General features: G+C 34.1%; 1 protein-coding gene across 10 annotated transcripts in view; it reads right to left on the bottom strand.

Moving 5' to 3' along the window:
• Positions 1-23,056, bottom strand: part of OSBPL6 (oxysterol binding protein like 6) — a 249,239-nt gene that overhangs the window by 176,215 nt on the left and 49,968 nt on the right. For all 10 annotated transcript variants that reach the window (XM_031960403.1, XM_031960409.1, XM_031960408.1 and 7 more), the window contains exon 2: positions 10,252-10,325. The gene's annotated coding sequence lies outside the window, so the exon portion shown is untranslated. The remainder of the gene's footprint in view (positions 1-10,251; positions 10,326-23,056) is intronic.

The raw sequence follows: 23,056 nt of genomic DNA on the forward strand, positions 1-23,056 counted from the left end.
TCAAATTACAGCTTCAGACACTTACTAGCTGTGTGAACCTCGGAAAGTCACTTAATTTCCAATTATCTTCTCCTCCAAAAAGAAAGGATCTCAGGACCATCTAAACTAAGCCCTTATTTTATGGATGTAGACACAGAAACCTATAATGGCAAAATGAGGTCCTAAAGGTATAGGATCATATATCAAGAAATAGAAGTCTTCAGAGGATGTCTAGTACACCATCTTCATTTAATATATGCAAGCTGAGATTCTCAAGGATCCTAAATGACTCAGCCAAAGACACACGGGATTGTCAGAGGTGAAATCTGAATCCAGGTCCTCAGACTCCAAATTCACATCTCTTTCCATTGTATCGTGCCACCTCATTTCCATTAATTTCAAAGTATTTTGATTTTCTTTTCATTTACAAGGAGAAGCTTAACTTGGCAACTGTTTACTTCTTCCAGTTACAAATCAATGATTAGATACTGGCAGGTTAATTTAACTTTTGATACATAATATTTTTAAATAGATGAAGAGAAAAAAAAATTCTTAGAATGTTTTTCCTTCTTTCTATGAAGCAGGATGCCACATAGGAATGAAAATTAATTTGCATTTAACTCATTTAGGGGCACAATTCTTGGATGACAAGCCTCTCTAGACTTAGGCAGGGTTATTTTATAGACAAAAGAGGCTTATCTGTCATCAGGTTTGTACTTGAAGATATTCCAACTTGGTAGGAATGGTGAATTAGGTTTCTGTTTATTTTTCTATTCCAATAGCTAATTATTTAAGTAGACTTTGTCTTCACAGTGTCATTTATAACCTAAAGTCTATTTGCATTTCATATGACTAATAGTGCATGATATTTCTCTATTAGACTCTATTATTGCTTTCATATGCCAAAATCCTGATTAATATTTGACCATAAGAAAAATGTAAACAAAAAATAATCCACAAATTTGCTAATCAATATGCCCTATTGTAGCAGGTACACTTTAGTCCTTATAAGTATACTGTTAAAAAAAATTAACTAAATCATTTTTTTTGAAAATTACAAAAAGAGCACTAGCTCTTGATGAAGCGATGTCACGATGATTCGAGTTCAAATCTGGCCTCAGACACTTAACACTTCCTAGCTGTGTGATCCTGAGCAAGTCACTTTCCCCCAACTGCCTCAGTTTAAAAAAAATAATAATAATCACCATTCATTTCCAGAGAGACTGGTCTTAGAATGAGGAAGACCTATGATCCACCTTTGGCATACTGATTATGTCACTAAAAGTCTCAATACTTTAAGGAACTTTTTAAGATTTAAGCTGTTGAGAAAGTACTAGTCTGTATCGTTAGTGAAGAGGGAGTTTCTTCTTCTGTATATGTCTTATATTTGTGAAATCACAGGTTGAGTCCCTATCACTACATTTCCAAAGCACTTATTAAATGCCTTTTGTATGGTAGTCATGTATGTTTACACGGTACTGTTAGTTTTTGTGGAAGAGAGAACCTGGATTAAATAATAGTTGTGCATGATAAATGTGGAAATAGGTTTAGAAGAATTGCACATATTTAACCTATATTGAATTACTTGCTGTCTAGGGAAGAAGGGAGAAAGGGAGAAAAATGTTTGGCTTACATATTACTAAGAGGGTTTTTGCTTTTTCTTGTTTTTTCTTTTTTTGGAGAGGGGGAGGGAATGAAAGAAAATAAATACTTGTTAAAATGAAAGCCAAGTTAAGATTTCTAGTCTGGTGAATATAGAAATGTTTAGAGGAACTGTACGTGTTTAACCTATATTGCATTACTTATTATCTAGGGAAGGGAGAAGGGAGGGAGAAAATTTTGGAACTTTTTTTTCCCCCAAAGGTGAATGTTGAAAACTATCTTTGCATGGTTTTGGGGAAAAAATAAAATACTATTAAAATTTTTTTAAAGATTTCTCATCTGAAAAATAGAAATAATGATTATACTATTAGCCAAATTGAAGAAGTTGAGAAATAATTTGAAAGATGGAGATAAGTATGTGAAGATTTCAGTTTTCATCATACTTCCTTTCCTAGAAGAGTACACATCTAGATAGATACTATGGCTGGCTACAGACAAATAAAAGACTAGAGAATATCTGATAATAATAGGTCACATTAATCTGGCACTTATGTTGTTCCTATTTTTCTAATAACCTTTTGAAGCAGATGCCTCTCATTTTTTGAGCCTCACCTTTCTCTACCCTGTCCCCTTCTTTTTTCTCACTTCTGAAGTTGAAAATTTAATCAGACACATTCAACTGGGCAGATAGCTCACATTTAGCCTAACAGAAATACAATGGTCCTTGGGTCCATTGGTTTATAGAGTTTAAATCAGACCAAAAAAATACTAATACAATCAGAATAGTTCAGCACTCCAAGGAAAATCTATAACATTCCAAAATATTTGGCCATCTTTATTCATTTAAATTTTGTGCATTTCCAGGCAATCCTTGGCTTTGTGTTTTTTTTAATATTAGGATAAAATCAGAAAACTTATGTAAGAGAAGTAAACAGAATATGTTACAGTTCCTACTAATGGTTTTGATGGTGGTAGTAATGATTATTGTCATTGTTGTTCAATTGTGTCCAATTCTTCACGACTCATGGACCTTGGCACTGCAGATCCCTTGATCCACCATCTCCCAAAGTCAGTTCATGCATCCCAAAGTCATGTCACAGGTTCCATGACACTATCCATCTCATCCTGTGCCATCCTCTTTTCTTTTTGCCATCAACCTTTCCCAACAGCAGTTCCTTTTCCAATGAGTCTTGTCTTCTCATTAGGTGGCCAAAGTATTTAAGCTTCATCCTCAGTTATCTGTCCTTCCACTCTGAATTAATTTCTTTTAAATCTGATTTATTTGATCTGGTTGCTGTCCAAAAGACTCTCAAAAATCCTCTCTAACACCACAATATGAAAGCTTCTACTCTGCTATGCTCAACTTTCCCCATAGTCTAACTCTCACAGCCATATATTGTCACTAGGAAAACCACAGCTTTCTATGGACTTTTGTCAGTAAGATGATGTCTGTTTGATTTGCCATAGCTTTCCTTCTAAGGAGAAGATTTAGGGGAGAATAAAGGAGGTACACAGATATACCAGATAAAACTTTCTCTATCTTAGTTCCAATTTTTATTTACTTCAGGCTCTAAAATGACCTCCTCCACTTGTTCTAAATTCTCACTTGCTTTTATCACATTCTCCTTTATATCAGTTATTTGTGCATGTGGGTCTCCAGATATCCCCTTTAACCTCCAATTCCCCAACTCCAACATACAGTGTACCTTAAGACTGTAAGAAATTAATAGGGCTTCTCTTTTTATAAATGAGACCTAGAATCTGGCGCTTGAGGGCAAAGTCTGTCATATCCACCTTTAAAAAAAAAACCACACCAAAAAACAAAACTTTACACATATAAGTATGTGTATTCACATTCATGTGTGTCTGCCCTATTATATCATGGATAGGCAGAAGTATTTAAGAGATATTAGGTAGATATAAGGTTATTTCCTTACTATCATCCCATGTGCAAGTAGGCTCACTTGAAACCCTTTTGAGTCATGAGATGACTTGTTAGCTGTGTCTTCTTCATCAAGATAGACATGATTCTTTTTGATCAAGAATTGATCAAAGAAGACACAGGAATAAGCAAAGAAATCTTGAGTTTTAAAAATAGAACTAGAATGGACACATGGAAAGGGTGCAAGAAAAACCTATAATTTTCTTAATTTTGATCTATTTTTTTGACTGACAAAGTCCTAAGAATTGAAGCACTCAGCTGATGAGAGTCAGCTTCTGACTTGAGGAACATTATAAAAGGAGGACTAAACAGAAACCCTGAGAGATAGGGAGGCTAAAAATTGGATCGACTTATAGGATAGAAATCTCATTGCTGAAGAAGTTACTGACTTTTCTGTATAGACTTCTGTTTTGGGATGTTTTTTGTTGTTGTGGCTTTTAACTATGGGCTGACAAACAAAAAGTTTTTCTATTCCTTTCCCTGCTTCCTTCAAATTATCATCTTCATATCATACAATTTCATTTTTTCTTTTCTGTCTTCATCCTGTAGGGTCATCCTCTTTAAGACGCTCATCTCCTTTACCTGCTTCAATTCTCATGCTGAAACTGACAATCATATTCTCAATCACACATTCAAATTATAGCAATATTTCTTCAAGATCCAACTAAAGGACTTTCTCTTCCATGAAGCTCTCTCTCATCTTGCCAGCTGAAAGTGAGACCTTTCTTCTTCTCAGATTTTATAGAGTACTCTGATATGAATTCTGCCTCATCACATTCTGCTCTTTATCAGATATTTGTGCTGGTCTCATGATAGTCCCCCCATATAGTATCATAAATAGGACCTTAGTAATCAACTAATTGAATATTCTCACTTTACAACAGAGCTAGAAAAGTTAAGAGATGGGCCCTTTAGTAAAAGTGAAGCATCTATCTCTTGCATATGCTAACACAGTCAGATGTTTCAGGGACTAGGTAATGTGTTCGTGATACTCACCAGCAACTGCATGCACACCTGGGCCAAGGAAAGTTATCAGGCCAGTATTTACAGAAATCCTCATGTGGTTAGCATACAGTTTCCCCTTGTGCCAGTTTATTCCTATTACTTGTGATAACAGCAGAGTTTGGAAAAATTAATCTTTCTTTATACAGATGCTTCAGCCTCTACTAAAGGTCTACTAAATGCCATTTTTTCTTTTTCTTTTTTTCTTTTTTATGGTAATGTAGGTAACTTCTGTAACTTACTACTTTGTAAGAAAAAAGAGGTTTTTACGGAGAATGAAGCAAACATTTTTTATTATTACTATTGCATAAAAATGTAAAACTCATAAATATTAAATATCCTGAAGTACAATTTTTATGTGAGGTATATCTCTGTAGGGGTTTTAAATTAAGTTAAACAAGTTTTAGAAATCATGAAATAAGTAATAGTCCTCCTTCTGAATAGTTAACAGTGAAATATCATGTGGAACCATGAAACTAAGCTATTCAAAAAATAGATTACTTGTCCAATGCCTGAGAATTGTCAAATGCCTCACAATATTTCCACTGTTATGGAGGGAGAAAGCTAATAAGATTTTTAGAAACACTATCATTCAATTAAGAATAACAACACGTGTGTGTGTGTGTGCACGCGCACACACAGAAAAAGAGAAAGGGAGACAAAGACACAGAGAAAAACAGAGAGAGAGAGAGACACAGAAAAAGAAAGACTAAGAGGCAGAAAAACAGAGGAAAATTGTTTTTAGTTCTGTACTAAAGAGTTAACAGAAACCTGGTACTTTTCACATTCTTCCTCTGACACTTTTACTAACTAGACATTTGATGATGGGAAAGTAACATCACTTCAAACTCCATTGTCCTTTCATGGAAAATGGAAATGTTAAGACCATAGTACTGACCTCCCAAAGATCAAATGAAATGACAAATATAATTCCTTTACAAAATCAGTGATAAAGATGATTACTTCTCAACCCAATGTGTACATCACTTGCTTCTTTCATCGCCATTAAGCTCTAATTTTTATCTAATATTTATGGTATTGTACTAGGCACAAAAGCAATTTTTGGTCTAATAAATTTTCTTAGAGATCCCTAAGCTCTGTACTAGCTTTGAAGCTCCTTGAGAGTAAGATATTTACTTTTTTTAATGTCCCGAACAAAATTAAGTACTTGACAAATGCCTATTGAATTAAAGATCTGATTAGTCTCTGCTTCCTGACATTTTCCAAGCTAAATGCCATGATCTAAGACTCTCTGTTCATTCAAAATCTGCCACATTTGCCATTAAAAAAACCACAAAAATCTGGCTCAATAAGCATGACTTTTGTCAAAGAGGCATTTTAATACAATCTACATGACAAATATAAGCATGACTATTCACATCTGCTGACTCACAAGGAATGAGGTAAGAGGAGGTTCCTGAAATGAAGAGAGAAATTGGGGTAGTGATTAAATAATGGGAAGTGAGATGCTGAGTTGGGAAAGTGATTGAAAAGGTGATGGGCAAATGAAGAATAAAGAAAAAACACCTGAGATTCTATTCCAAATGACTTCAAAAAGGAAATAATGTTGACCAAGCAGAAATGTGAAAAGTGATGCAGGAAGCTGGAAAGATTGAAGACCAAATGTTCCCTTTTCATTTCCTGAGGGCAAATGTTCTACCTAATCTATAAGCAGCACAGAAAATATGGCACAAAAGCAAAAGTAATCATTGGCTGGGGAACCAAACAATTCAAGTTCCAAAGCCTCTTCTGATAATTTTGGACAAATCACTAAGTATCCTTTTGTATAAATGAAATGTTTTAACTCCTTGACCTAGCACTTTCCGCAACTGACTTTCTGCAAACTGTTACTATCTCCATCTCAACCAACTCCACCTCACACTTCTACTTATAGCATTTAATGATAGTGACATGAGACATAGGATGATAGATTTAAAGCTGAAAGACAACTTGAAGACAACATTTATTCACATTTGCATTCAAATATGGCATTTGATGATCCAACAACAAGACTTAGATTTTTTTTAATTATTTTTTTGGGTACAGGACTTACACTAGAAACAATTCATCACTCAGTCTCCTTTGTAAGCATCATCAGGCAAACAGTAGGCTCAGACAAACATACCCATATTCCATAATACATTCTAAATAGATATATGACATTAATATTAGAGATTATACTATTAAAAAAATTAAAAGAGAAGCAGATCATATATTTCTCACAGTTTTGGACAGAAGACATATTCCTCACCAATTACACCAAAGTGTAATCTAGTATAATCACTACACCAATTGTAATAGAGGCAATTACAAAAGATAAATTAGATAACTTTGATTGTATGAAAATAACTGCTTCTGTGGGTGCACAATTAATAAGCATAGAATAGAAGGAAAATGGTCAAATGGGAAAAAGGTTTTGCATTAAATTTCTCTGATAAGGTTGTGTATCCAACATATATAATAATTCAAAACACATATGACTAATAGTCACTCTCTAGCAGATAAAAAGTCAGAGGATATGAACAATTCTCAAAAGAAGAATTACAAAATATTAGAAACCACATGAAAGAATGCTCCAAATCAATAGTGAAACAAATGAAAAATCAAAACAACTTATATCCTGCCTACTGGCAAAGATGATAAAATATGGCAGTAATAAGTATTGAAGAGGTTTTGAAATGATAAGCACACATATTGTTCGTGAAACTGTGAAATGATCCAATCTTTTTGGAAAATAATTTGAATAAAATGATTAAAATGTTTATACTCTTTGAACCAAAGATTCCATGAACTGGTCATGTACTCAAAGTCAGAAATTTTTAAAAAGCCCTAACTTTTTATGATAGCAGAGAATTGAAGGTGGAGAGTGGGGGGAGAAGAGATACCCATTGACTAATGGCTAAACAAATTGTGGTGCTTGAATGCAAAGAAATACTACTGAGCTGTAAGAAATGATAAATATGACAGATGCATGAAAAGTTCTACATGATGCAGAGAAAAGTAGAACCAAGAAGAAAGTGTACACAATGACTAGAATGATGTAGATAGAAAGAAACCACAAAAAGTGAACAAAAGAAAATTATAAGGATTAACAACAATGAATGACATTCTCGGTAACACAATGAACTAAGACAACTCATGATGAAAAATGCCATCGACCTCCAGAGAAAGATCTGATAGAAGTTTGAATGAAGATTGAGGCACAATGTTTTCCCCACTTTATTTTTTTCATAGGTCTCTCTCTCTTTCTGTCTCTCTCGCTTCCTTTTTTTCTTCTTTCTTTTTTGTTTGTATTTCCTATCATGACATGATTAAAATGGAAATGTTTTATAGGATTCATATGTATAAACTATATCAAATTGCTTACCATCTCAGAGAGAGGAATGGGAAGGGAAGGAAGGAGAGTTTGAAATTAAAAATTTTAAAAAGCAAATGTTTAAAATGTTAAAAAATTGTTTTACATGCAATTGAGAAAAAAGTAAAATATTGCTTTTAAAAACTCAAATGAAGGTATGAGAAGGCACTTCCAAGTCACTCCTTCATGAAGGTTAGGGATCCACAGGTATTGTATCAATCAATTGTACAGATTTCTTTTTCTTCTTTAAAAAGTACTATTTGTTATATGGATGGCTCTATAGGAAGGAAGGACACTGGGGGTAACTATGATAACATAAAAAACAGAAGACATCAATAAAGTCATTTTTAAGGGAAAAGAAAAGCAATAAGCATTTGTGAGACCACTAGTGGCCACAGAGCAAAGTTTCTCTCCCTGCAAAAATGACTGGCATGCACAGAAATCAAAGCCTGTGTTCTCATGAGAACTACATTCTAGCTCAGTGGTCCTCAAATTGTAGTCCAAAGAATTGTTGGGGTCTCTGAAACCCTTTCAGAGGGTCTATGAATCAAAATTATTTTTTATTTCTAATATAGTAAATAGCTATAAATACAACCCATGTGAACAAAAACTCTTTGAACAGATCCTCAATAGTTTTTTAACAACATGAAGATACTGAGAACAAAGGTTTAAGAACAACTGCTGTAGTTAAACAACTTAAAAATACAAACATACTTAAGGTGACTACCGGAAAGGCAACTTTTCTAAGAAACAGGCAAAGAACTGATTTGGGATCACATTTGTTCATGGTCACAGGTTTTTTTTTTTTTGACTTCTACAATGTGACAATAATAGGAATCCAATCCCAAGGCTAATGAAAATTGATGGGTGTTTCACTTCTTTGCTTATTAACTCCAAAAGACTGTCTTATCTGTTGGAAAGTAAACAAACTAAAAAGTACCCATTAATACTCCTATTTTTCCTTCTACAACTACATGGAAGAAACATTCACTATAATTTTTAATAAACAATCACTCTTATATACAAGGGTTTCCTCAGCATGTCCTATCATCTTAAGGGAATAATTTAATTCTAAAGGGAGTGCACCAGCTGGAATCTTGCATCAAATAAAAACAATGCTTTCTCTGCTTTCAAAAGAAAAAACAATCATGGAAAATAAACTTATAGAAAAGATAACTTGTTACTTGGAAGCCCAATTTATTAAAACTGAATGTGAAATTATAAAAAAAAAAAATTACACATTGCAATTCTATTCCTACATGTTGATGTGACTGTCATTTTCAGAGGGCTATTTTTAAAAACTGGCAAGAGCAGGAAGCATTATTTGAAAATCTAAAAAATAATAATCAAAAAAAAATCCTCAAAATGAGTTTTTCTTTTGATAAAATGCAAGATTAATTTGACTGTCTGGCAAACCAAAAATTTGTACATTCTAGCCATCTCAAGGGCATGTTCTTTCACCCCAATGTAGTTAGTTTTCAATTAGCTACACTAATGGAGGTAAAGGAAAGCTGCATAAAACCAAAAGAAAATGGAGGGTGGGAAGAAAAGCCAAAAATAAATTTTATGAAAAAAAAAAAAAACAAAAAAAAACAATTAAAATAATGAAGCCACCAAACAGTAAAAATGAGTTCTCTGATAGGATTCTACAGGTAAGTCACCTTTGTTGTATAATCAACAGAAAGAACAACACACTCAATGTCAGGGACTTTGGGTTCAAATTTAGTGGGTTAGTGAAGCCCAGGCAAGTCACTGAATTTAATTGAGCCTAAATTTTTTCATCTGCAGTGTGGAGAAAATAATATTTGCAATATCCACCTGACAGTTGTTATAGAGGGTTTTGTAAAATTTAAAAGTGCCACAAACATGACTTGTTTTTAAGATGCCCAGACATTTCCACATGAGGGTATGTATGTACTTCCCTCTCCACTTCCAGCTCCCTGATTTACTGTCTATCTTTCCCCCTTGGAATGTAAGCTTCTTGAGGGTGAAGAACTATTTTATTTACTCATATCTGTATTCCTAATGCTTATTAGCACAGTGCCTAGTGCATTATAATAATAATAACTAATAAATGTGTTATCCAGCTAGCTACCTAGATTTAATATGCCTAACATTGACATCAGTAGGATTTTGGACCTCAACCACTCTTGTGGAAAAGTGGAATGGGCTGTGTGAAAGGAAATGTTTCCCCTCGCTAGAAGGAGTTAAGCATATCCTAAAGATCAACCTATTGGGAGAACACTAAATAGGATTCTCGATCTAGCTGACCTCTGGATATAATTCCTAACTGAATGATTCAGGATATATACTCTTAGTCCACATATATCCAAAATATTTCTGGAAGGATCTAAGTTTCAGCCCAACTTACCTTAATGGATCCTTAAAACTGATACATTGATGCAAGTCAGTCAGCTGATTGGGATTGATAAACAGTCCTTCCACCTTTTAAAAGAAAAAATGATAAGAGCTTTATTATCTGAAATGAGGTCATCGTATATAGATAGGTATAGATGCTGAGCAGATAAATACAATCACATGACCCAGGAACTCTTCTAGGTTGTCTTTGGAATATTTCCAAAGGATATCTGGAATAATGGCAGTCAGTGTCTTTACTATAAAACTGAAATTCCATGGTATTCTGGGTAATTCCCCATGAAATTAAAATGAATGGGGCTATATATAATAATTTTTTTTTTTAACCAAGCCATAATTTCATCAATGCAGAGGGCCCCTGCTAAAGAAAAACAACATTTTCTCTATAACTTAGATTGTTAGAAGCCTGGGGCTCCCAGAAGTAATGACTTGTCCCCAGGCCATCTGGACTCAAGCCAAAATCCAATATAGCATAAGTTTGTCACAAATTTGTAAAAATTTTGTGAAATGATCTTTTAGTTGGCCAACTTTTCTAGAAAAATTAAGAGAAAAAGGAAATCTACAAGAACCCCATCAGGGGAAGAAAACATGGTACTTTTTAATAATAAGATCAGCATTTTCCTGGTACAACTTCTTTCCTCTTACCAACAACATGGAGACCCTTCGCCTAAAAGACAAACATGGCTCTGAACCTCATTGGCCAAGGAGATTGGCCAGGCAATGTTTCTTGGTGACCTAAGGAATAAGTCCTGTCATCTGGGCCATTCAGACTTTGGAAAAGAAGGGTAGAGACGGGGAAGAAAAAAAAAATATTTTTCATACTGTGCTTAACACATCACATTTTAATGCTTTACAAATATCTTATTTGATCCTTGCAACAATTCTGTGTGTCCGTGCTATTGTTTATCTCCACTTTGCAGTTGAGGAAACTGAGTCAGACAGTGAGTGACTTGCCTTCGGTCCCAAAGATAGAATCATGAGAGTAATGTTAACCTGACAGGCTGACCAGATGAGTTTCCATAAAATGAAGATGGGGGTTGTGGGGAAACCGAGAGTAATAGAGAGACCATCTAGAAAAGCTAAGTGTCACTAGTCTTTTGTTACATATCTTTGCTATGTCAGAGCAAAGTAAATAGCTTTATGTTAACTGTTCAATGGCTTGAGATGTGTTGTTCACCCCAGCACTGTACCTGAACACTAAGAAGGTACTGTTGTGTGTTAGAGCCATGCTTCTGGTAGTTCTGAAGTAAATATTAGTTTGTGTAAATTAGTGTGTAACCCCTGCCCCAAAGTCCATGGATATGGGACTTTCTCCATATTGGTGGACATGAATATCTTGCCCTACCCTGTGTGAGGGGCAGGACAAGGTTGATGGGAAAGGAAAGAGTTCAGACTTTTGGGAGACCCCTTAAAGTTCCCCTTGAAAAAGATTCATCAAGTTTTGGTTTTTCTTCATGGGACTGAGTTGCTTCTAGTGCTCCTCACTTTCAGCTTTGAAAGAGATGAAGAGGCTACAGATTGCTGAAAGAAAAGATTCTGGAAAGACATGAGAGGAAGTGGAAGTCTCTATCATGTCCCTATTCCCAGGTCAATACTCTAGAAACTGCAGGAAGTTTCCATTTGGAGGAGATCCAGGAAACTCTTGGTTGAATTAAGTTACCTTGCTCCCAAAGTGATAGTTCATTTCACTTTCTATTGCCTAATATATATTTTCCTGTATGTATAGCCTATATATATAGTATTAATTTGGCTAAGTACTACTTTCCTCATACGTGGAAGATGGTACACATGTGGGGACCATTCACCCACTATGTGACAAAGAATGCTATGTGCTTAAGTAAATGTTAGCTCATAAAAATATATAGTTGAAATTATATAGTAGGAACCTAGCAGAAATACAAATATAATAAAGATTAGACGATGCCTAGGAGAAGTCACTATAAAGGTATAAAGGATATAAGGAGAAAGGGATCACTTATGGCAGTGGGGAATATGCGAAGCTTTCTGCAGGAGAATTGCACTTTAAATAATTAAAGTGGAGGTTTCAATAGGAAGAAATGTGATGGGACAGCATGGAGTCCATTCCTGACAAAGGAGAACATCTTAGGCTGAAACTTGTCCTTTGTTTTCTAGGTCATGACTATACAATTACATTTTTTCCTTTTCACCCAGTCAATTTTTCTACTTGAAAATAAAGACAAAGGAAGTATTAGCTTGGCATATGGTGAGATTTGGATGACTGTTTGGATATGTAGGCAGGCATAGTGCAAGGCTCTGACTTCGGAGTGAAAAGCTCAAGTTTCAAGTTTCAGCTTGGTCACTTCTTCTATGACCTTGACTAAGCCATAGATTGTCACAGAAAATTAGAAGTGGAAGGGACCTTTGTCATTATCTAGTCTAACCTCTTTATTTTGCAGAAGAGAAATATTTGAAGGACACGTGGCTAATAAGTAATAAAGCTGAGAATAGAAAGCAGGTTTCTAAATCCAGTATAGTACATCTGACTCTATGGCCAAACAAGACCCCAAATCTTCCCATTTACCAAGGAGACTCCTATCTTTTTCTTTATTTTTAAGTAGCAAAAGTTACCAAATATAAGCAAGCAACTAAATTAATGAATAAAGTAGCTAACATGTATACAGTGCTCACCCTATGCTAGGCATTGTGCTAAACACTTATTATCTTCAATATCTATCAATTATTATCTCATTTAATCTTCACAATAACACTGAGGGGATGGGTGATATTATAATCCCCACTTTACAGATAAGGAAACTGAGGCAAACAGAAATTAAATGACTTGCCCAGGATTATTCAGCTAATAAGTACTTTGAGATCAAACTTGAATTTTAAGTTGCCCTGATTCCTGGCCTGATTCCTCTATCCACTGTGGAGCCACCTAGCTGGGTAAGGAAAATTTAGAAATCCCAAATCATTAAAAAACAAAAACAAACAAACAACAAAGATGACAACAACAAAACAACTTTCTCCCTACCTGATTCTTCACTCCCAAAATAAGAAAGCTTGGCTGGAAGACTACCATTCTGTAATCTCATCATCCCAGAAGAATGTAAACTCTTTGAAGGCAGGGACTGTTGCCTTTATGTTTCAGTATCCCTGGAACCCAGGTTTTATTGAATTTAATTGAATTCTTTGGAAATTAAAAAGACTTATTAGCAAGAGAATCACTTATACAATAATAGCACTCTAAAGAAAAACAGTAATAGGGTCAAGTAGAGAAAGCTCTCCCAACATTCCCCTCCAAACAACTTTTGGGGACATTAATGTCCCCAAATTGAATTCTGGAGTGGCAGAGCCAAGAAAAAAAGATCAGAGGGAGACATTCTTCCAGCTTAAGACAACTTCGGTAGCTGGAAAAAAACATTAATGACAAGGAAGTGGAGGCTTACCTCCTTATGAAAGACCAGTGCTGGAGCCAGGTGGTAGGTGACAGAAGCAGCAACTGCTTCTCATTTTGGTCAGAAAGAGATTACAGGGGACCCCTTTGCAAACACTGGGTACAGAACCAATTGTGTTTGGCAAATCTATTGCCTATACCCACTCTGGATCATAGTTTAAGAGCTGTAACAGCAATATTGTAAGGATGATCAACTGTGAAAGACTAAGCTACTCTGATAAAAAACAATGATTCAAAACAATTTTAAAGGACCCATGATGAAAAACACTATATACCTCCAGAAAAAGAACTGATGAACTCTGGATGCAGATTAAAGCATTCTTTGTAAAAACTTTATGTACGACTCCATATGTATAATCATTACCGAATTGCTTGCTTTCTCAAAAAGAAAGGAGCTAAATGGAGGGAGAGCATTTAGAACTTGAAATTTTCAAAAAATGGTCGTTAAAATTTACTTACACATAATTGGGAAATATTTAACAAAATAAATAAAAATATATTTAAAAGAAATAAAAGAAAAAGAACTTGGAAAAACTTTTAGAATCTTGAGTAACTAACTACTCAGGATCTCTAAACCAAAACTAACTTTCTACTTGGCCTCAAGGAATTTAAGAACAATCTAAGTCTCCTCTTATCCACTCTCCTTATCAATCAGTTGGGTAAAAATGAATGTCAACACTTCCAAAGACTATTTGCATTTTTAAACCTACCAGAATCGAAGAAAGAAAAGCTTTGAAAAGGAATTTCAGGAATCACACCACACCTATTTCTAATGACAGACCCCCTCAAGCCTTAGAGCAGATTTGTTTACTTATTTCACCAAACCTGAGGTGAAGTATACAAAAGGAAAATCTACAGGTACCATTTTCTGCAGGACTGAGAACCACAAATTGAGGGGTCAAAAAGACTATACAGTTTATTGAGTTCAAACATATCCTTTTATGACTTTAAATGTATAATCACTATCAAATGGCCTGCCTTCTCAGAGAGGAGAGGGCCTTCAAGAACTATACTTGAAGTTAACTGGCTCAGGAGATTAAGGTTTGGACAGCTAACTAATCAATCAATCAGTCCCAATGGAGGGAGAACATTTAGAATCGAAATTAAAAAAAAAAAAAAATTGTTAAATATATTGGATTGTTTGCTATTTGGGGGAGAAGACAGGGAAGGGAGGGAGAAAAATTTGAAACACAAGGTTTTGCAAGGGTAAATGTTGAAACCTGCATATATTTTGAAAATAAGAAGGTATTTTTTTTTTAAAAAACGATTGCTAAAATTTATTTACATGTAATTGGAAAATATTTTTAAAAATAAAACTACATTTAAAAGAAAGAAAAGCAACTTGGAAAAGCTTTTAGAATCTAATACTAATTACTAACTACTTGGGACCCCTAGACCAAAACTAACTTTCCACTTAGCTTCATATTTCTATGACTTACTGAAGGTAGGCCAGGTAGAAACAGCAAGAGAATAGCCAAAGGAAAAGTTACCCGAAAGAACAACATAAACAGCTCTTTTCCAACAAAATCTTTTGGACAGAGAAGAAAATGGTCCTTTCTCATTATTGCTTTCCCCAAAAGAGAGTCAGATAACAAACATAAATTAAGTATCTGTCACATTTCAGGAGCTAACCTAAAAGCTGGATATACAAATACAAGTTAAAAGTATAAAAAGACAAGCCCTGTCCTCAAGAAGCTTACTTTCCAATGAAAAACACAAAAAAGGGAGCTAAAAGGGATGTAAGCAAAGGACTATAAAAATTGTGCATACCCTTTGATCCAAAAGTCTCACTTCTGGGTCTGTATTCTAAAGAGAGTATAAAAGAGGGAAAAGGATCCACAAGTGCAAAAACTGTTTGTACCAGCCGAAAACTGGAAATTGAATGGATGTCCTTCTTTTAGGGAATGGCTAAGTAAATTAGTGTATATGAAGAGTGATGGAATAGTATTGTTCTGTAAGGAATGACAAGCAAACTGATTTCAGAAAAGCCTGGAAAGACTTAAATGAACTGATGCTCTGTGAAGTGAGCAGAACCAGAACATTATGTACATAGTAATACAAGATTATATGATGATCAACTTGGCTCTTCTTGCCAGTGATCTAAGGCAATTCCAATAGACTTGGGATAGAAAATGCCATTCACATCCAGAGACAGATTGAATGTGGATCAAAGCATAGTATTTTTACCTTGTTTGTTTGCTTTTTCTTTCTCATGGCTTTTTCCTTTTTGATCTGATTTTTCTTACACAACATGACAAATATGGAAATGTATTTAAAAGGGTTGTACATATTTAACCTACATCATATTGCTTGCTATCTTGGGAAGGCAAAGAAAGGAGGGAGAAAAAAATTTGGAATACAAAATTTTACAAAAATGAATGTTGAAAACGATCTTTATATGTATTTGAAAAAATAAAATTATACTGACAAACAAGTAAAAGTTATGAAAAGTGTCAAGAAAAAAATTTTTTTTTTTCATTTAAATGGAAGCAGAAACAAGGAGGAGAGAGTATGAAAATCTTTTTCTAACTTTCTCAAATCAGGCAAGCAATTGTTCCATCCCTACTCTTTGCCCTAAGTGTTCAAAATGCTAGGGAACGCCTTCACAGTATTCCTGCTTTTTCCACAATGCTATTATATAAGTCAAAGTTCATGAAACATTCCAGTATCATAGTAGGGAACTCTACTAAACTCTTCTAAAGCAAGGGAACTCATTTTACAAATGAGGAAACTAAGGCCAGAAGGGCTGTGTGAAATTCATATTGATAATATTATTACAGAGCTAGGATTTTAATCCACTATGCCATAATGGAAAAGCCAAAAAAAAAAAAAAAAAATTCTTTATCCCACATGTAACCCCAAAGCTAACATTTCCTATACTTGTAGTCCAGAATTTCCATGTCATTTCCAGTAGTTCACAAGCCTCTTTAATACCTAAGGCAGGCTCAAGAAGCTTGCTATTTGGGTTGCTTATAAGATTCACTGTAGGAAGAGATCATCTAGTCAAATTTCTTAATTTTACAAATAAGGAAACTGAAACTGTCAATAAGCATTTACTAGGCACCAACTACATGCTAGGCACATGTAAGCATTGTAAAAAAAAATTGTAAAAAAAAATCATTGTAAAAAATGATTTTTCTTTCGGCATTTTTCTTCAAAAGAAATAGTACATAATAGAAATCTTCAGTTTCTTACACAGTCTCCTTTTACTATTCGTTGTGTCTTGAAATGTTTCTGGCTCATGCTAGTGAAGTACAATTTTAGAAGGTGTAAAAAGAAAACAAGAAATAAAAACATCTATTTGAAAAATGATAATATATTGTAAAATAACATGTGAACTACTCACCACAACTGCAATTAGTAGTATCAGAAAGACCTCCTTCTCAAAAGTAAATCCTGCTTTGCAGGTAAATGGAACTATTCTCCAAACATAGAAAACACCTTAGGGGGTAGGTGTGAAGGCACAGTCCTAAAGGCTCCTCCCTCCCTACTTCCCTTTAAAAGTATTAGAACTATACTTGGAAGTTAACTGGCTCAGGAGATTAAGGTTTGGACAGCTAACTAATCAATCAGTCAGTATATTTTGTGATAATTTACTAAATGCTTGACAAGAGGTGCTGGGGCTCCTCCCTCCATTTGGGGAGCACAGCCCAGAAGCATAAATTATACTAGAAGTGGTGCCCAATCCAATTCAGTGCTTTATCCATGAGGAATATTCCTTCCCTACTCTGAAGTCCTTTCCCTTGCTCCAGCTAAGAAAATCTCCTTTGGCTAACTGTTTAATGGCACATGAACATTCATTTCGTTACAATTTTCTAATTAAACTACAAAGAGACTGGCTTGAGTCTGGCCCAATCCATGACAATATGACTTCCCCATTTATACTTCTTTTGAAACAAATAATCAGAGAAAGTTTTTTTCTTTTGAGTTATTTTATGATTTTAATATGTGCATAGGGGAGTCACAGTATTGGAAAAGAATGATTAAAGTGGAATTGTTATCTCTACCAGATAACTGATAACAACTAGTTTAGATTATTTAACCCAATCATCTCTCTATATAAATGTGAGGCCCAGGGAGGGTAAACAATTAGGTCAATAAAGATTATGCACAGTGACTTATCAAAATCTTTGAATTGTTACATGATAAAGATATAGGCTATTATAGAATATATATAAACATAGATATAGAAATACACATATATCTATATATTTGGGTCAGACTGCAAAGGGATAATGATCAGGGTATAGAATAAAACAAGTGGAAAAGAGTGAACAAGACTACCTTTAAGAATTTGTACTTATTTTAATTTTAATGTTAAGCTTTTCCCCTAAAGATTTGTCTTTAAAAAAAAAAAAAGCAACCAGTATTCCTCTACTGATACTAATTATTGATTCATGAAATACTACAGTCACTGAAAAACTGAAATTGAGGATCCCCCAAAGGGCCATAAATCAAGAAGCAGTTTTTTAAAATGCCTACTATGTTCCAAACCTAGCACTAATCTATGTTTGTTGATTGATTGATTCTGGGCATGAACAGACTGTAATGTATTTCAAATGATAAATTTCACAGGAAAAGTGAAAAATATTCACAATCATGTGAAAGAATTCTCCAAATAATATAAGACAAATGTAAATCAAATCATACTTGAGGTTTTACCTCATAACCAGTAAACTAGCAAAAATGGCAAGAATCAATGCTGGAGGCACAATAATATATCTCTGATGGAACTGTAAAATGACATAATCATTTTGGAAAACAATTTGGAATTATATAAATAAAATGACTAAAATGCTCAATGACCCTTTGAACCAGAGACTTCATATGCCAGACACAGTGCTAAGTGACAGGAATATAAAAGAAGCAAAAGATATTGCCTTCATTCAAGTTTACAATCTAATCTAAATTTGTTATTTTTATTTTATTAAAATACTAAACTCCGTTTGGTGTGCTCACCATTGTCATCCATCCAATCAAACATGATAAGAAAAAAATGCTAAGAATCACAGGATGAGGGTTATAAGGCTTGATAGCATCTACTTCTGCTGGCTTATCTTAATGTGAAAAGGTTAAAAATAAAATTCTTCTGAAGTCATTACCCCAAAAAGAGCATTTTTCAAAAGAAGCAAGGACTAAATTTACATATAGAAGTATAGCCTGCACATTTCAGTATCAGTGAATTATACTGAAAGGTACTAAAGAAACTGATAAAACAAAATACTGACTTCATACATAACAGCTAAAATTATAGTACTATTAAATATCATTTCCATCTTTCTCCTGTTACAATAATGGGTACACATTATGTTTTCAAGACTATATAATTAACATCAAGTAGAATATCTGTATAAATTAAACTAAGGAAGAAAAGAAGAAAAACTTCAATTAGAAAACTATTACTGTTTTACTCTCTATAAGTATGTTGGCAAGAGTACTTACAGATCACATTGCTTCCTATTATGCAAGTAGACTTGATTTTCTATCTATGTATAAATGCATATCTGTGCACATGTACATATACATATATATATATATATATATATATATACACACACACACACATATATACACATATGTATATATAGATTTATATTGCATTAGCTACTGCAGTAGTGTATATATATAATTGCATATCACTACACGTATATGTATTTGCTGTGTGTATACCATATACATGCATATATTTGGCTGTATATATAACCATACAAGATACACATATACATTTCTATATCTATATGTATGTATACATAACACATACATGTGTATAGAGTATCCCAAAAGTCTTGGTGTGGCTTTAAAAATTACATTAAGGAAATATATTTGAAAGAATTGTACATATTTAATCTATATCAGATTGTCTGTTGTCTTGGGGAAGGGGGAGGTAAAAGAGCAAGGGAGAAAAATTTGAAACACAAAGTCTTACAAAAATGAATACTGAAAACTATCTTTACATACATTTGAAGAAATAAAATACTGTTGAAAAAAATTTTAATTACAATAAAAAAACCATCAAAAACTTTCGAATTTCACCAAATCTTTTGGGATACTTTGTTCATCCTACATGGTATTTTTCACACATACACACTCCATACACATGCATGAATGAGTATATAAATGTTTGTCTTTAAAAACATATATTCTTCTGATAATATATAGAGATAGAAAAGTTTTATTTATATAGATATGTATGGGGAGAGAAAGGCAGTGACAAGGAGAGAGACACAAAGAGAAAATAACATTATAATTATATTTTAAGAGAATTGATTTCCTGTGCAATCCTAAGTATATTATGTTATTATGAGAAGAGATCCTTAGACCCAAAGGGGTCCATGGCATGAAAAAAGATTATGGAATTCTGTCCTTCAAAGTCAAATGAAATAGTTCTAAGAAACAGTTCCAACCTGATAGACATTAAGAATTTTATAAATCCAAGTAAAACAAACATCACAGAAATAGAATAATTGCAGTAATATAGATGTGGATGGCCCAGATGACTAAAGCATCATCTTCTCAAGAGGATTCAGCAAGGTCACTATAACAAGTAAAATTATATCCAAGGACAACTAGACGGTGCAGTGAATAGAACAGCAGCCCTGGAGTTGGGAGAACCTGAATTCAAATCCAGCCTCAGATACCTAATATTCATTAACTGTGTGATTCTGGGCAAGTCACAATCTCAATTATCTTATCAAAAGAGAGAGATACAGCAAGCAATATGAGTACCTTTGTTCTCCTCAGAAAGGAACTGCTGATGGCTAAGGATATCATTAAAAGAAGAAAAGTCTTCTTCTTACAAAAGTATTCACAATTCCCTGCTTGTGATAAAAATGTACTAGAGACAATGCATGTGGTCAATGATTGAGAAAAGACTGAATGACTTGTGATATATTAATAACAGAATCATACTTCATTATAATAGTGACAAAAGTATAAAAAGAAATTGATATATAACAATGCTGAATGAAGAAAGCAGAATTAATATAATGTACCCACTCAGAAGACACAGCAATTAAATTGGTACTATTATAGTTCTATTAATTAATATAGTTCTATTCTAGTTATTAGGTCTGTGGAATTGTTGAATTTGCAGATTTAGGGCAGGAGCTCTTAAGATACTGCGTGTCTTTGGATAGATTTCAAGAAGTCCACAAGTTTGGATGGGGGAAAATTTATATTTTTAGTAGCATTAATCTCTAATTGAAATTTTGGTTCCTTAAGTTATTTAAAATCATTATTTTGAGAAGGGATCCAGAGGCTTCATCAGTCTGACAAGGAAGTCCATGATACGCAAAACAGTTAAGAACCCTTTATTTAGGAATTTCCAGAAGGAATTCCTAGCAATTTTGGAGGACAGAACTTCTGGTTTCCTAAGTTGTGGCATAAACATATAGGCCTGCTAAGATTCCAACACCTACTTTTATACTGATGAAAAAGAGTCAGGTACATGGATCACTGACTAGAAGACAGTTATTTCATTATTTATTACACAGTTATGCTCAACTGGGCAGTTTGGCTCTCAGTATCACAAGATGCCTTTTTGCCTACACTAGCTCATTATTTTTTCAAACTGTTATTTAAAAAAAGTGTTAACTGTGTTTAAAAAGGAAAAAAGCAAAAGATCACCTGTATCAGGTAATGATTTTGTTTAAACTACTTCCTCCCAAATGTGTAGGTAATGGAATGTCTTACACTGAGAATTAATACTATAAAAAGTAGTCATATTTTAGCTATCTTATATTATGGGGGAGAGGGAAGTTAGAAATTAAATAGTGGGTTATTACCTAAAGTTCATGTTTTTCTGAATTGATTTTTGGCTTATATTTTCCAAAAACCTCCCATCATCCTTTTCTCTCCATTGCCTCCATTTATTTTATAAGAATTCCATCCTCACTCTGGTACCTTCCCCATAAAACTTAAGACTTCACATCCTTTCTACTTTGGTTGTCTTTTAGTACCCTATTGTTCCTTATGTCCTCATATGTATTTGCTTCTGCGTTTTTCCTATAACTATTCTCCCACCTCCTAAAAAACAAACAAAACCAAAAAAAAAAAAAAACCACTTCTAGTTTCTATACACTCGTTCCTCCCTGCTACTCTTGTTCTTTTCTCTTCCTATATCCATGTCTATATTTTTGTATATTATTTGATTTTCTAGGGTTAATCCCTACACTGTAGTATATACTCACTAAAGCATTACAGCAAAACAGCTTGACAATGTTTTGTCCTCTCTACAGCCCTGAGAATAGCGTTCCTGACTTCAGCTGTTATATTACACCTGGGATTTGGGTAATCCTTTGGGGATTTGATTAGAAGTGAGTTATGTTGCCCAGACAACAGTTCCAAATTGTCTTGGGATTCTGCATAAATTTTTTTTTCCCTTTAGCCTGATGTGAAGGTCACACTAGCAATGTGACAGTTAAAGGAGGGTTAGCCACGGGATCAGGGAAACATCCATCATGAAAAGCTCAATAACATTTACATAATCACAAAAGGCAGGTTCCAAAAGCCTGGGTGATAAAAAAAAAAAAAAACAGCTTTTTTTTTTTCCCCAAAGAAACAAAGTTCCTAGATTTGAAAATCAGGTGTATACATAAACACATAATAACTAGAATGTAAAAAGAGCAAGTTTAAGAAACCATAATGTGTACAACATTCTAAAGAATCATTTTCTAAGTAATGATTTATGTAGACAACAGCCCACAGGCAATGAAATGAACAAAGGACCTCACATACAAGGTTATTCTCTGACCTTCTGTTTTATAATTTCCTTAGTCTGGAAATGTTAAACACAATTTCAATTCATTTTATCTTCCCTGCTGTTTTCACAATTCTTCCATTAAAAAGCCAATCCTCCAGCTCAGGCTGGAGTGCCCACTTTAAACATATTACACATTACCATAAATGGGGCCATGTATACCAATATGGGAATCCTCATCTGCAAAATGAGCTGGAGAAGGAAATGGCAAACTAGTCCAAATGGGATCATGAAAAGTTGGACACAATGGAATAACAAACGTTTCACTATCTCATTCAACACAGAGGTTATTCCAAACTTTTAAATTCTTCTTTAAACCTCCCATGGCCCCTCTTCCTTCCAACTCTCTCAGATAAAAATGTTGCCTCACAATTCATTGAAAAAAATTAAGCCATTTACCTAGAGTTCCCTTTTCTCTCTTCTTCCTCTTCTTATATCACTCATGTAATTTCTGCTACTACCTCTTTGTTCACCTTTGTTTCTCTTGAAAAGGTGGCGCTTCTCCTTTCTACATGCACAAGTGATTCTATTTCATCCCATCTTTTCCAGCAAATTGTCCCTTCTACCATCCCATCTATCCCTATATACGAATTGCTTTCCTATTTTCTACAAACTCATGTATTC

Source organism: Sarcophilus harrisii, chromosome 3 (assembly GCF_902635505.1).
Source record: "Sarcophilus harrisii chromosome 3, mSarHar1.11, whole genome shotgun sequence".
Classification (NCBI taxonomy): Eukaryota; Metazoa; Chordata; class Mammalia; order Dasyuromorphia; family Dasyuridae; genus Sarcophilus; species Sarcophilus harrisii.